Source organism: Silene latifolia, chromosome 4 (genome assembly GCF_048544455.1).
Source record: "Silene latifolia isolate original U9 population chromosome 4, ASM4854445v1, whole genome shotgun sequence".
NCBI lineage: Eukaryota > Viridiplantae > Streptophyta > Magnoliopsida > Caryophyllales > Caryophyllaceae > Silene > Silene latifolia.
The window spans coordinates 79,631,894-79,643,974 of NC_133529.1; the positions used below are offsets into that span (position 1 = coordinate 79,631,894).

The 12,081-nt window shown below is 37.8% G+C and overlaps 1 non-coding gene across 1 annotated transcript; it reads right to left on the bottom strand.

Annotated features, from left to right (window-relative positions):
* Positions 1–8,509: 8,509 nt before the first annotated feature.
* On the bottom strand, positions 8,510–8,616 carry LOC141654157 (small nucleolar RNA R71). Its single transcript, XR_012547723.1, has one exon. It is a non-coding gene; the product is annotated as a small nucleolar RNA R71 (small nucleolar RNA).
* Between the last annotated feature and the right edge of the window lie 3,465 nt (positions 8,617–12,081).

The following is a 12,081-nucleotide window of genomic DNA, read 5'->3' on the forward strand; positions in this document are numbered from 1 at the left end:
TGTAAACAATTGATTAAAAGCACTAGGGTGTCATGGGTTCATAGGGGATTCATGGGAATTGATCATACAAACATATTCTCAAATTATAAGCAAGCAATTATTGTTGTGATAGGATCGAGTTGGTTTATATCTTACAATCCTAGGAAGGTTTGGGTCCCGGAGCCGAATCGATTAGATTGTACAACACCTACAAGTCGACTTAATCCTCCCTACTCAACTATATGCATGGTCTAATGAGACTCGGGTTGGTTTATGTCTTACAAGTCTCATTGAAAAGGTAAGTGATGGGTAAAAAATGCAAGGATTCATAGGCTCACATTTCATCAAACATAACATGTGCATAAGTTGAGATCACAACAAGCAAGCAAATAAATTATGTGAACATATTAGATTAAGCATGAATCATCCCCCATGTTAGTTTCCTCTAATTCCTCATTAACCCTAGTTAAGGAAAAAACTCACTCATTATCAAGTTTAACATGTAAACAAGGTTGTCAATCATATTAACAAAGCAAAACATGATGAACAAGTAAGAAAGATTAACAGTAATTAAAATAAGGAAAGAATAATAGAAGTACTTGATGATTGATGGAAGGTTGTCAATCTCCCAATAAACCCAAATAATCTTCAATTACCCAAAATAATAGATGAACAAAAGAGAAATTAAGGAAATGAGATTTGTAATAAGACTTGATTAAAAGTTGATTACAAGATTAAAGGGAGATTAGAATAATATAAACTACACTAAAGATTTATAAAAAGAACATGATAATCTAATTAGACTAATGGGGTATTTATAGTGGGGATTAGGTGCACAAATTAGGGTTACTAAGGGCTTAAATGACGATTAAGTCCTTGAGGAATCGCTCCTCTCAAGAAAAGATGCGGGTCTCCTTTTATTTAGTCTTTCAAAAATATGCGCATCTCAAATGGAGAAAGAAGAGGACGTGTTGCACTGGAGGACAATCTGATCATCCAAAAGGTCGGGACGAGCGAATTGTGGAGCTTCTGGACGAGCGGCCTGGCAGCTTGGACGAGCGGATTGTGGAGATTCTGGACGAGCATTCCGATAGGTGAGACGTTCGAATCCTAGTCCAGCGTGCCATTTCTTCTTGTCTTCTTTTCTTCTTCCAACAATCCTCCGGGATTTTGTCGGAGATGCAAGGATCTTCTTCATCATTGCCCATCTACTACATTATGTACAAAGGCCTTCTAGTCTTGTCTTCTCTTTGATGCTTGGTCATTAGATTCGATCAATTTAGCTCTATTTTGCCATGAAAATGCAAGGTTTGCACTCCTCTCCTACCAAGGAAACAAAACCTCAAAGAATATGCAAAACAAAGGACTAAAGATAGTAAATGACCCAAATATGCACTAAAAAGCATAGGAACGAGGCTAATTCGGGGACTAAATATGCTCAAATATTGATCACATCAAATATCCCCAAACCGAACCTTTGCTCGTCCCGAGTAAAGAGGTGACAAAAAATAGGAATCTTATTTAAACTAACCTACTCATATAGCCGATATGAGATAATTAGCGGGTCTCACTCCGCCTCTTCAACTCACAACAAGACAACCATGAGGTAGGATGCCTTCTTGCAAGGCAAGGTGGGTCTTGCCAAAATGGCGACACATCCAAGCATTAAAGCACACAAAATCAAGTAATGGATGCATCTACAAAAGAATAACCACTTTCCTCATTTAAGTGGCGGAAATTATCTAAAGGGGAAGTAATTCAAGGGTACACACTCCTTCATAGATATGGTTTCTTCAAACTACTAAGCCTAGAAGGATCCCAATAAATCACCTCCAAGTTGTGTCAAGCTAGGGTACCTTTGTCCTTAATCGTTAAATGCTTTTGTCAAGAATAGACTCCTTATGGTGTTAGAAACACTGGAGGATCGCGGAATTCCCCTTCTTGCCTAGACAAGAAGAAGGGTCGTCCCCTCTCTAGCATGCACAAAAGTGGATACGATGGAAAAGAGATCAATAGTATTTGAGTTTCATTTTGGGAGTTTGCATTAGTTGTTGTTTTTCCCCCCAATTTCTTGTGGCATTTGACATTTTGAGAACATTTTCTTTTTGCCATTTCTTTTGATGTTTGGCATTTCAATACTTGACAACTTTCAACTTTTGCATTTTCTTTTGAATATTTTCAAAGTCACCCCAATTAGTAACGAGGGTGCCTTATATTTGAAGCATAGGAGTTTTCATTTTTGTTACTCCTCTTTTCTTTTGATGCAATTGCAAACTTTTTTGACTTTTCATTTCATTTCTTGAACTCAAATTTGAACAATTTTTGTGCCCGTTCCCTTTGATGACAATATGTGGTAGAATATGGATGATAGATGGTTGCATGGTTTCAAGGGTCACCTTGGAATAAACGGTAGCCAAGGAGTTATCACACCACAAGGTACTCTTGACTAGGCCTTAATCCATGGGTCAAAGGATACTAGCATGACACATCCTAGGGTGTTTTACAAGTATTCTAACAAGCAAAGACTTAAGAAGAAAAAGCATCTACTAGGGCCTATATATACTTGTCAAACTTCCCAAATAGACGGTTTCGCAAAATTTTCCTAACATGCAATCTATGTGCCATGATGCAACTAACATATATACATCCTAATGCATATGCTTCTACCAACTAGTATGTCATATAAACTAAATGCAAGTCCTAAATTCACATTGTTTATACCGCATCAATCAAAATAAAGCCACATAGTCATTAACATAAAGAGGAAAAATGAGATTGGAAAGATCATACCATGCGGTCTTCAATATCCTCATGTCTCGGATGCGGCATAGTCAATCAATGTGAACAAGGATGAACAAACACAATATATACAAAACAATATATACAAGACTATACTACAAAGGAAATGAACTTGTTTTTGGATTTTCAATTTTTAAATTTTTGTGGATTTTTCGAAATTTTGGATTTTGTATAAAAGTCAAGTTAGAATTTCCCATCCCCACACTAGTATGGGCATTGTCCTCAATGGCCAATACGATAGGAAATTATGAAATGAGTATGCATGATTTCTAAACTAAATGCAAACTACACTAAACTACACTACATGATGCATGTGTTTTTGTTATGGCGGAGAGCATAATTTAAATTAGCTCCCAATGCATATGCATGGACTTCCCAAAACCAAAATAGACATTATTTCTAATGTCATGAATTTCGGGGGAGTTCATGCACATGGAATGCAATGTATGAAACTAAAGATTGTCATTTTGGATTTTACAAGTCGGGAACAATAATAATGAACACCTCAATGAAGCCAAGGTGTTAGTCCTCCAATGTTGCTAGGACTCCACAAAATGATCAAGATAAAATAAAAACAAGAGAAGTAGACAAACCATAAGGGAGGTGTAAGAATGTAGGGGCCTCCAAAGTTTGCTAATCCTCACCCATCGTATCATCATCATCATCATCATCTTCCTCTCTTGAGGCATCATCAACCTCCATAGATGTGGAACCATGTCCACTCTCACTTTCACTTGCTTGTTCTCCCTCACTTTCCTCTTCCTCTTCTTGGACTTCTTTTTCTTGAACCTCTTCTTCTTCTCCTTCTTGGTAACCACCCTCTTCAACAACCATCTCCTCTCCACCCGGTCTACCATCACTAGAAATGCTAGGAAAGAATACTTCCCTATCCGCCCAACTAGGCAAAGGACAAGACGGATCAAGAAGTCCTTGCCTAGCTAGAAGATGTAGGAGGGGCATATATTGGGCCTTGTAAGCATCCACTCTATCATTGTAAGCTTGCTTAGGAATTTCCCTCATGATTAGAGTCAAGTAATCATTTCCCACTTCGACATCTTTGGGTTTGAACTCGTGGTATTCAAATGGGTAAGTTGGGGTGATAATGGAGGAGGAGGGCTCGGCAATTTCGCCCCTTTATTGTTGAATGATAAACTCGGTCTCTTCAGAGAGTGGGAGGAGGTAGTTTTATCGGTGAACATTCAATCGGCAAATTTTGGAAGGCAAGGTGAAGGATCTAGCTTCATTTGTTAACCACCCATATTTGTTGTCAAGAGTGTCGTGCTTGGCCCACTTAAACTTGTGAATCATGGTGTCCATATCAATAAGATGGCCTCCTTTAACCGGCACATAAGTGTTGTTTTTGTTGAAATTCCGGTTGAAATGCTTAGCCAAATGGGTAACTAGTCCTCCATTGACAATAAAGGCGGTGCCTTCTTTGCCACAATCGACATTAAGCCATCGTTCAACCAAAAGTCTTAGAGCATTGTATGGCTTGGTAAATTCACTCCCAATGTTCAAGGTCGACTCAAGAAGAAAACAATCGAGTTTGGTAAGATGATTTGTGCCATTTCTTGCTATCAAAGTATTCCCAATGACCTTATGCCATACTCTAATGCCCGGATGGTGGACTAAGAGAGCACGAAAATCATGAAAGCGTATGAATTTCTTTCCGGAAATTGCCATCCAAAGAGGAGCGGGGTCATACTTGATAGGAATCTTTGTATATTTCGGGTTATCACTAAGGCCTAATATCTTACCCAATTCGCCATAAGTTACGCGTCTATCAACATTTTCAAGACGAAACTCGATGTTGGTTCGAGTCTCCACCCTTGTGACTTTCAAAGAACTTAAAAATTCCAAGGTGAGGGAGGGGTATGTCAATTCTTTCATTGTAAACAATTTACCCAATCCCATAGACTCAAAGAAGGTTTTGGTTTATTCAAGAACACCCAACTTTGACAATGCATCTTCACAAATAAACTTAGTAGGCATGATGGTTTTCTTAGCAAAGAGAATGAATTTCTCTCTATGGGAGTCGGAAGTGAAAATTACCTCCGGATAATTGGATAATTGTTCAATGACCGGAGTTGAAGTAGTAGCTTCCATAGGGGGATTTTGTTCTTGAACCTCCAACCTTGCCTCATGGACTACCAATGCCTTTGACAATTGTTTTGCTTGAAGAGCTAGTTGCCTTTTGGAAAGTGTCTTCTTTTGGGGTGCCTTGTTGCCTCCTTTAGTTCTTACCATTCTCCTTTGCTTGATTACACCAATGAAAGGTTGAAATCTTCAATTTTTAGTGATACCCAAATCGATTTAGGATGAAAGAATGTTGCTTTGTATCTTGAAAATCGACTCAAAGGTTTGAAGATTTTGGTGTTTGAATCACTTGTTCTTGCAAAAGGAGTGATTAATTTTTGTTGTGAGGGAGTTTGGATTTGATTTGGTTGAGGAATTTTGTTTTTGTTGATGGAGAGGATGAGGGTTTTGGGGTTTTTGGGTTTTGGGTAGTGTTTGTATGTTGAAGAAACGAGAATGAATGGGAGAAGAGGGTTTTAAAAAGACCCGTTACATTTGAAACTGCAGGGGAAGACGAGCGGACCAGGTATCGGGACGCTCAGATTCTTCAAAATTTGGCTCAGGAAAAGACGCCACAGGACGAACGTCTTTCTGGGTGGACGCTCGGATTCCTTTACAGTGAGAAATCCAAAAAAATTGCAGCAAAAAGACGAGCGTCTTTCTTGCAGGACGACCGTCCAGAATGAGACGAGCGGTTTCTCAGCTGAGACGCTCGGATTCATAGTCAGACCAGATTTTTGATTTCTGCGCTCTACCAGACGAGCGTCTGGTAACTTGGATGCTCAGGTTTCTTCAGGACGAGCGGATTGTCCATTTGGCCGCTCGGATTCTTCCTTGACCACACGGATTCAGGTCCATCAGTGGGTACTTCGTAACCCGTGTCATTTTCATTCTTCAATTCTCGTGTTCTTCATTGTAGGGGCACTACAAAGGCATGAATAGCCTAGGCAATTGCTATCCCCACACTAAGATAAAGCACTATACATAAATAAAATCATAAGTCCCTTCCTCACTTCCCTCAAAATGATGAATATTTTGATCAAGGCACAAAAATATAAATCCAAAAATGACAAAAATGCAATGTAATAATTGAAATGCAAGTTCGGGAGTTAGAATATTTTAAAATGGTGGTTTAGGGAGGACTCCACCAAACTCTCATTCCAATGTGAGATGTCAAGAGGGCATGTTCAAGGTGTTGTTGATGTTACTCAACACCTTGAAGAAGTAGTCGAAAGCTTGCTCATTATTATGATAAAGGTCCTTAATGTGACCATTATTTGAGCATATTTAGTCCCCGAATTAGCCTTATTCCCATGCTTTTTAGTGCATATTTGGGTCATTTATTGTCTTTAGTCCTTTGTTTTGCATATTCTTTGAGGTTTTGATCCCTTGGTAGGAAAGGAGTGCAAACCTTGTATTTTCATGGCAAAATGGAGCTAAATTGATTGAATTCAATGACCAAGCATCAAAGAGAAGACAAGACTAGAAGGCCTTTGTACATATTATAGTAGTTGGGCAATGATGAGAAAAGATCCTTGCATCTCCGATGAAATCCTCAAGGATTGTATGAAGAAAAAGGAAGAAAAGAGGAAAGGAAGAAGCTGACGGAGAATCCGAGCGGATTGCCCACAATCCGCCCGTCCAAGACAAACAATCCGAGCGTCTTCCTCAGAAGGACGCTCATCCAAAACCATCACAATCCGCCCGTCCACCCCACGAATCCGCTCGTCCAACAAGAAGACAATCCGCTCGTCCCGTGCCCTGGACGCTCGGATTGTGTGACAGCTATTTCGTCTTCTACTTGTTCTATGAAGGATGCGCATACCTCGGGAAAGACTAGCAAAAAAGAGACTCGCATATTTTTCTGAGAGGAGCGATTCCTCAAGGACTTAATCGTCATTTAAGCCCTTAGTAAACCCTAATTTGTGTACCTAATCCCCACTATAAATACCCCATTAGTCTTATTAGGTTATCATGTTCTTCTTATCAATTCCTAGTGTAGTTTATATCAATCAAATCTCTCTTTAATCTTGTAATCAACTTTTAATAAAGTCTTAATACAAATATCATTTCCTTAATCTCTCTTTTGTTCATCTTTCATTTTGGGTAATTGAAAATTATTTGGGTTATTATTGGGAGATTGACAACCTTCCAATCAATCATCAAGTACTTCTATTATTATTTGCTTTATTATTGGAATCATTAGTAGGTATAATCCTCTTAATCCCTTTTTAATTATTGTTAATTATCTTCATTTATTCATCATGTTTCACTTTGTTGGTATGATTGACAACCTTGCTAGCATGTTCAACATGATAATGAGTGAGTAGTTTCCTTAACTAGGGTTAATGGGTAATTAGGGGAAACCAACATGGGGGATGATTCATGCTTAATTTAATATGTTTTCATAGTTTATTTGCTTGCTTGTTCTGATCTCAACTCATGCACATGTTATGTTTGATGAAATGCGAGCCTATGAATCCTTGCATTTTTTACCCATCACCTATCTTTTCAATGAGACTTGTAAGACATAAACCAACTCGAGTCTCATTAGACCATGCATGTAGTTAAGTAGGGAAGATTAAGTAGACTTGTAGGAGTTGTACAATCTAATCGATTCGGCTCCGGGACCCAAACTTTCCTTGGATTGTAAGACATAAACCAACTCGATCCATCACAACAATAATTGCTTGCTTATAATTTGAGAATATGTTTGTATGATCAATTCCCATGAATCCCCTATGACCCCATGACACCCTAGTGCTTTTTATCAATTGTTTACACCCCTTTTCAATCATCTTGCTTGTTTACTTTCATTGCTATTTAGTTTAGTGATCTTCTATTCAAACCCCAAATTGTGACACCCCTAGACACCGCTAGTTGCAATTAAAACTCTCACTTCAATACCCGTCCCTTGGGATCCAACCTTTACTTGCCTCTTTACTAATTGTAGAGTTGTTTGTGGAGTTATAAATATTGTTTTGGTCTAGGTGCTCCTAACGACAAGTACCGAAAACTAAACCTCTCAAGTGAGTACGACCAAAAATGGCGCCGTTGCCGGGGACGGTGTTAACTTGATTTAGATTTTCTTAGATTGTTATTAGTTTTGTCTTTCTTTGCCTTGGGGAAGTAAAACTCCTCAAGGTTTGTTCTAATTTTTTTCGAGTTGTTTGATATTTTGCATGTCTAGAAGATCACAAGGTAACTTGTTACCCTTTGATCACGAAATTGAAAGGACTTTGACAAACAATAGAAGACTTGCTAGAAGAACTTGTTACCCACAATGCCTAAGTTTTCATCACATTCCGTACCAACCGAGGAGAACCTACCCAATGGTACTCCCACACTACAACACTTAACTGGAAATTTCATTGCCAAAACCGCATTTATCCAATTAGTCGAAAGAAGCCAATTTGGGGGGATGCCTAGTGAAGACCCTCACTCTCACATGGAGACTTTTTGTGACTATTGTGATGCGATTTCTCAAACCGGTGTAACTCAAGACCAAATTCGATGGGTCTTATTTCCTTTTTCTCTCATTGGCACCGCAAAACAATGGTTGAAAGGCCTTGATAAGGCTACTCTCGGAATTGACTCTAGGAAGAAGTTGGCTCTAGCTTTCTACAAAAGGTTCTACCCACTGGAAAAGACTAACATGCTAAGAGCTCAAATTACGGGCTTTAAGCAAAGAGATGAAGAATCCTTGTATGAAGCTTGGGAGCGATTCAAGGGAATTTGTCGCTCATGTCCTCATCATGGACTTAGCGAGTGGTTCTTGGTACAACAATTTTAGAATGGTCTTTATGAAGACTCAAGAAACATTCTCAATATGGGATCAAATGGTATGTTCACCGAACACTACTACAAAAGTAGACATAATGCAACATTTCGTGTGCAACACTTACGGTTTGTGTTGCAAGTTTTAGTTAATTAAGCAACGCTTTATTTAAAAATGTTGCATTTACTTACATAGGGCATCACTTTAAATTAAGTGTTGTAATGTATTACTATAAGTACAACGTTCTTATACAAGTGTTGCATTTTGTCGCAACACTTGAGCAACACTTATGTCACATAAGTATATATTGCCTCTAAAATTACATCGAATATTCTTATACACCCAACACCTGCGTATACTTTATATCTCACACATTCTTTATCACTCATTTCCCTCCCCACTCTAACCTATAACCCCTCTTTCACCGTTATTCTACTCCGCCACCACCAACACTCCATATAGAAGGGGACAGCTCGTCCTCGTCGTCGTCATTGCCCACTTCTATTATTCACCGGTTTTCTTATCTTCCATCCGCTATTACCCTTAACACGATAGGTTTCATTATTTCCCCTCTTTTTTCAGATCCAGGGTTTTCTACTGCCGTCGACGATGGCGGAAAAAGCTGATGTCCCGACGATGTTCAACACGGTCCTTTTCCCATTGAAAACTTCTGGTCCCTTTTTTCCCTTTTTTCCCTTTTATCGTCTAAGTTTTCTTTACTTTCCTTAAATATTTGCTTTATTTATTGTTGTTGCTTGTTGTATGCTTACTTGCTTGTTCATTTTGGTTACTGATTTTATTTATTAGTACATTAATAGTATCTTGTGCTTTATTATTTGATTGTGATTTGAAGAAATTGCTGAATTTTGGGGATGGTGAAACCCTAATTTTGATGAATTTGGGTTTGGCTTGGGGTGAACATTATATGGTATCCCATCTGCTTGTGAACTGCGAATCAGTTGCTTGATTTGTCTCATTTACCTTTTTCGATCTATTTTGTACTGTGATACTCTAAGAGTTCACCTGAATTAGATTTGTATTATTCCAGAACGATTATTCCAGATGGAGGAGGAAGTTCACCTGTATTATTTCTGAAGATTTTTCAGTTATCTTGTACTTGCGAGGAGCAAGTTTATTGTCCAAAGGTAATATGACGAAGCTTCTTTAATCTTAAGTTCATTTTTTAGTTATCTTGTACTCGTGGAAGTATCCTTCGGCTAAGGCAACCTTATGAGGTGAACCTAGATATACTCACTGCTAAAAGTTGGGGTTTATGCAAAAGTTGTCGAAGCAATTACTGTAAGTGGAGTATGCATGATACTTTGTTTGTTTACGATCGAATTTTATCGATTAAGGTATCATTGTATTGTATCAATCAACTTTAGTATCCAGGTAGTTAGTCTTGAGCACTTATGTTGGTAAGTTAAATTGTTGTAGATTCTTGATTGACATGGAAGTTACACAATGAAGGAGATAAACCGCCAATTGAACACGCACACGCCTGTTTATTGCTTGTTGTATGTGCTCTCTTTGCGCTCTGACAGTCTTTTTTTTTTTCATTTGGTGTAGAAGTTGTTTAACCAAATCACCCATAGAGGCATTGATTGACATGAAATTACAATTAATTCATGGATAACATGGGGTTAGAATTAGTACAGCGGTTACAAATAATGCCAATCTATTTGCTACTTTCTTTATTCGTTAGTCGTTATCGTTGTCTCGCCTGCCCTCGCTTTCTTTTTCTTTGGTCTTTCAGTAGTACGTATTGAACGATTTGAAACCTCTTTTCTTTGTCTTTCTTTGTCAATGTGTGGTTTTTAACTACTAAACTAAATACGGGCCTCACTTCCATAAGTGAATCCTGACTGATCTTCATTTTCAGTATCAAGAATTCTTGTTGGGAGAGGTTAAATAAATCAATATTTCTTACTGAAAGAGTTGCCTAAGTTTTAATTTCTAAAAAAGGCCAATTTCAGACTCTAGTATTTTGCATTTTGCTGCTATTGCTGACAAGTTATTAATTATACTCTCTTTTGTATATTTGTCTAGGTCTTTGGTACAGGACTTAGTGATATGGAGTATAAAGTGCAACTACTCAACAGGTACCTAATTTGGAGCTTTCATTTAACTTCATACTTGTTATATATTCTTCTTAGACCATCCTCAACCATGAGGATGAGGCTGCTCAAAATATTGAGGAAGAGAAGATGAGGAGCAAAAGTAGGCTTCAATCATGAAGATTAATACTCAAGTAGTTGAGGAATGTGAAACTCCTTAACATATCGCGAAAGAGGACGAGTAATGCATGTGGGCCATGATTCAGTTTTTTATTAATTTTCTATGACAAATTTTCTTATTTTGGCAGCCTTATACAAGAATAAATATCAATATGCTTTCTTTAATATTTATAGGTATGTAAAATAAGATAGAGAAATTATAAAATATAGTGGGATGAGTAGTAAGTATAAATTATGGATGGAAGAGTGTTTTTGTTATAAATTGAAAAGTTGAGGAATGATGAGGTGAATGAGTGAGATATGATATGAGAGAGTGGGATGAGGGAGAGAGTAAAGCATGGTTGGTGATGGTCTTAGTGTCTACCTTAGTCGATGTCATTTGTCGATTATAGACTAGTTTTTTCCATTTTGATGCTATTGCTGATAACTTATTAATTATACTCTGTTTTGTAAATTTGTCTATGTCTTTGGCACAGAACTTAATGATATGGAGTACAAAGTGCAACTACTCAACAGGTACCTAATCTTGAGCTTTCATTTAACTTCATACATGTTATATATTCTTCTTAGTGTATACCTTAGTCGATGTCATTTGTCGACTATAGACTAGTGGTGATATGTGGCTTTGTGAGCATGAGGCTACCAATTTAGGAGACTGATTGGTTCCTAATAAAATCAACAATCATGCCTCTTTCTTAGAACCACAATCTTCTTATGGCTACCTATTTAGGAGACTGAGGTCAACAACAGCTGCTGAGCCTAGACAGTTGCATCCTAGCTAGCCCCCTTCTGAGCGTAGACGATGAGTCGAAATTATACTTATGTTGGATCCGAGGCGAGCATAGTGTGTGCATCTATCATTCGTAAATCTAAATTCCTTATATCCATCTTAACTTATATCTTCTTTCTTAAGTTTGTGTACTTATTGTTGCCTCATGTTTTTGTGTCAACTTTCAGGTCAAGAAGTGCCATTGAACGAAGTTTGAATATGGCAAAATGAAGTGAAAGAGGTAGAGGCAGAAGTTGATGGTTGAATGTGCATATTGTCTGTCCACATGGTGCCGTCTTAGACATCCAGTAAATTTATACAGTATATTGGTTTCTATTTTTTTACAAGTTAGTTTTCTAAAGTAGTTTGACACGTTATTCATGGTAGATCTTGTTGTAATTGGCTTTGGATCTCGATTGATTGTATACAGATATTTTTTATTG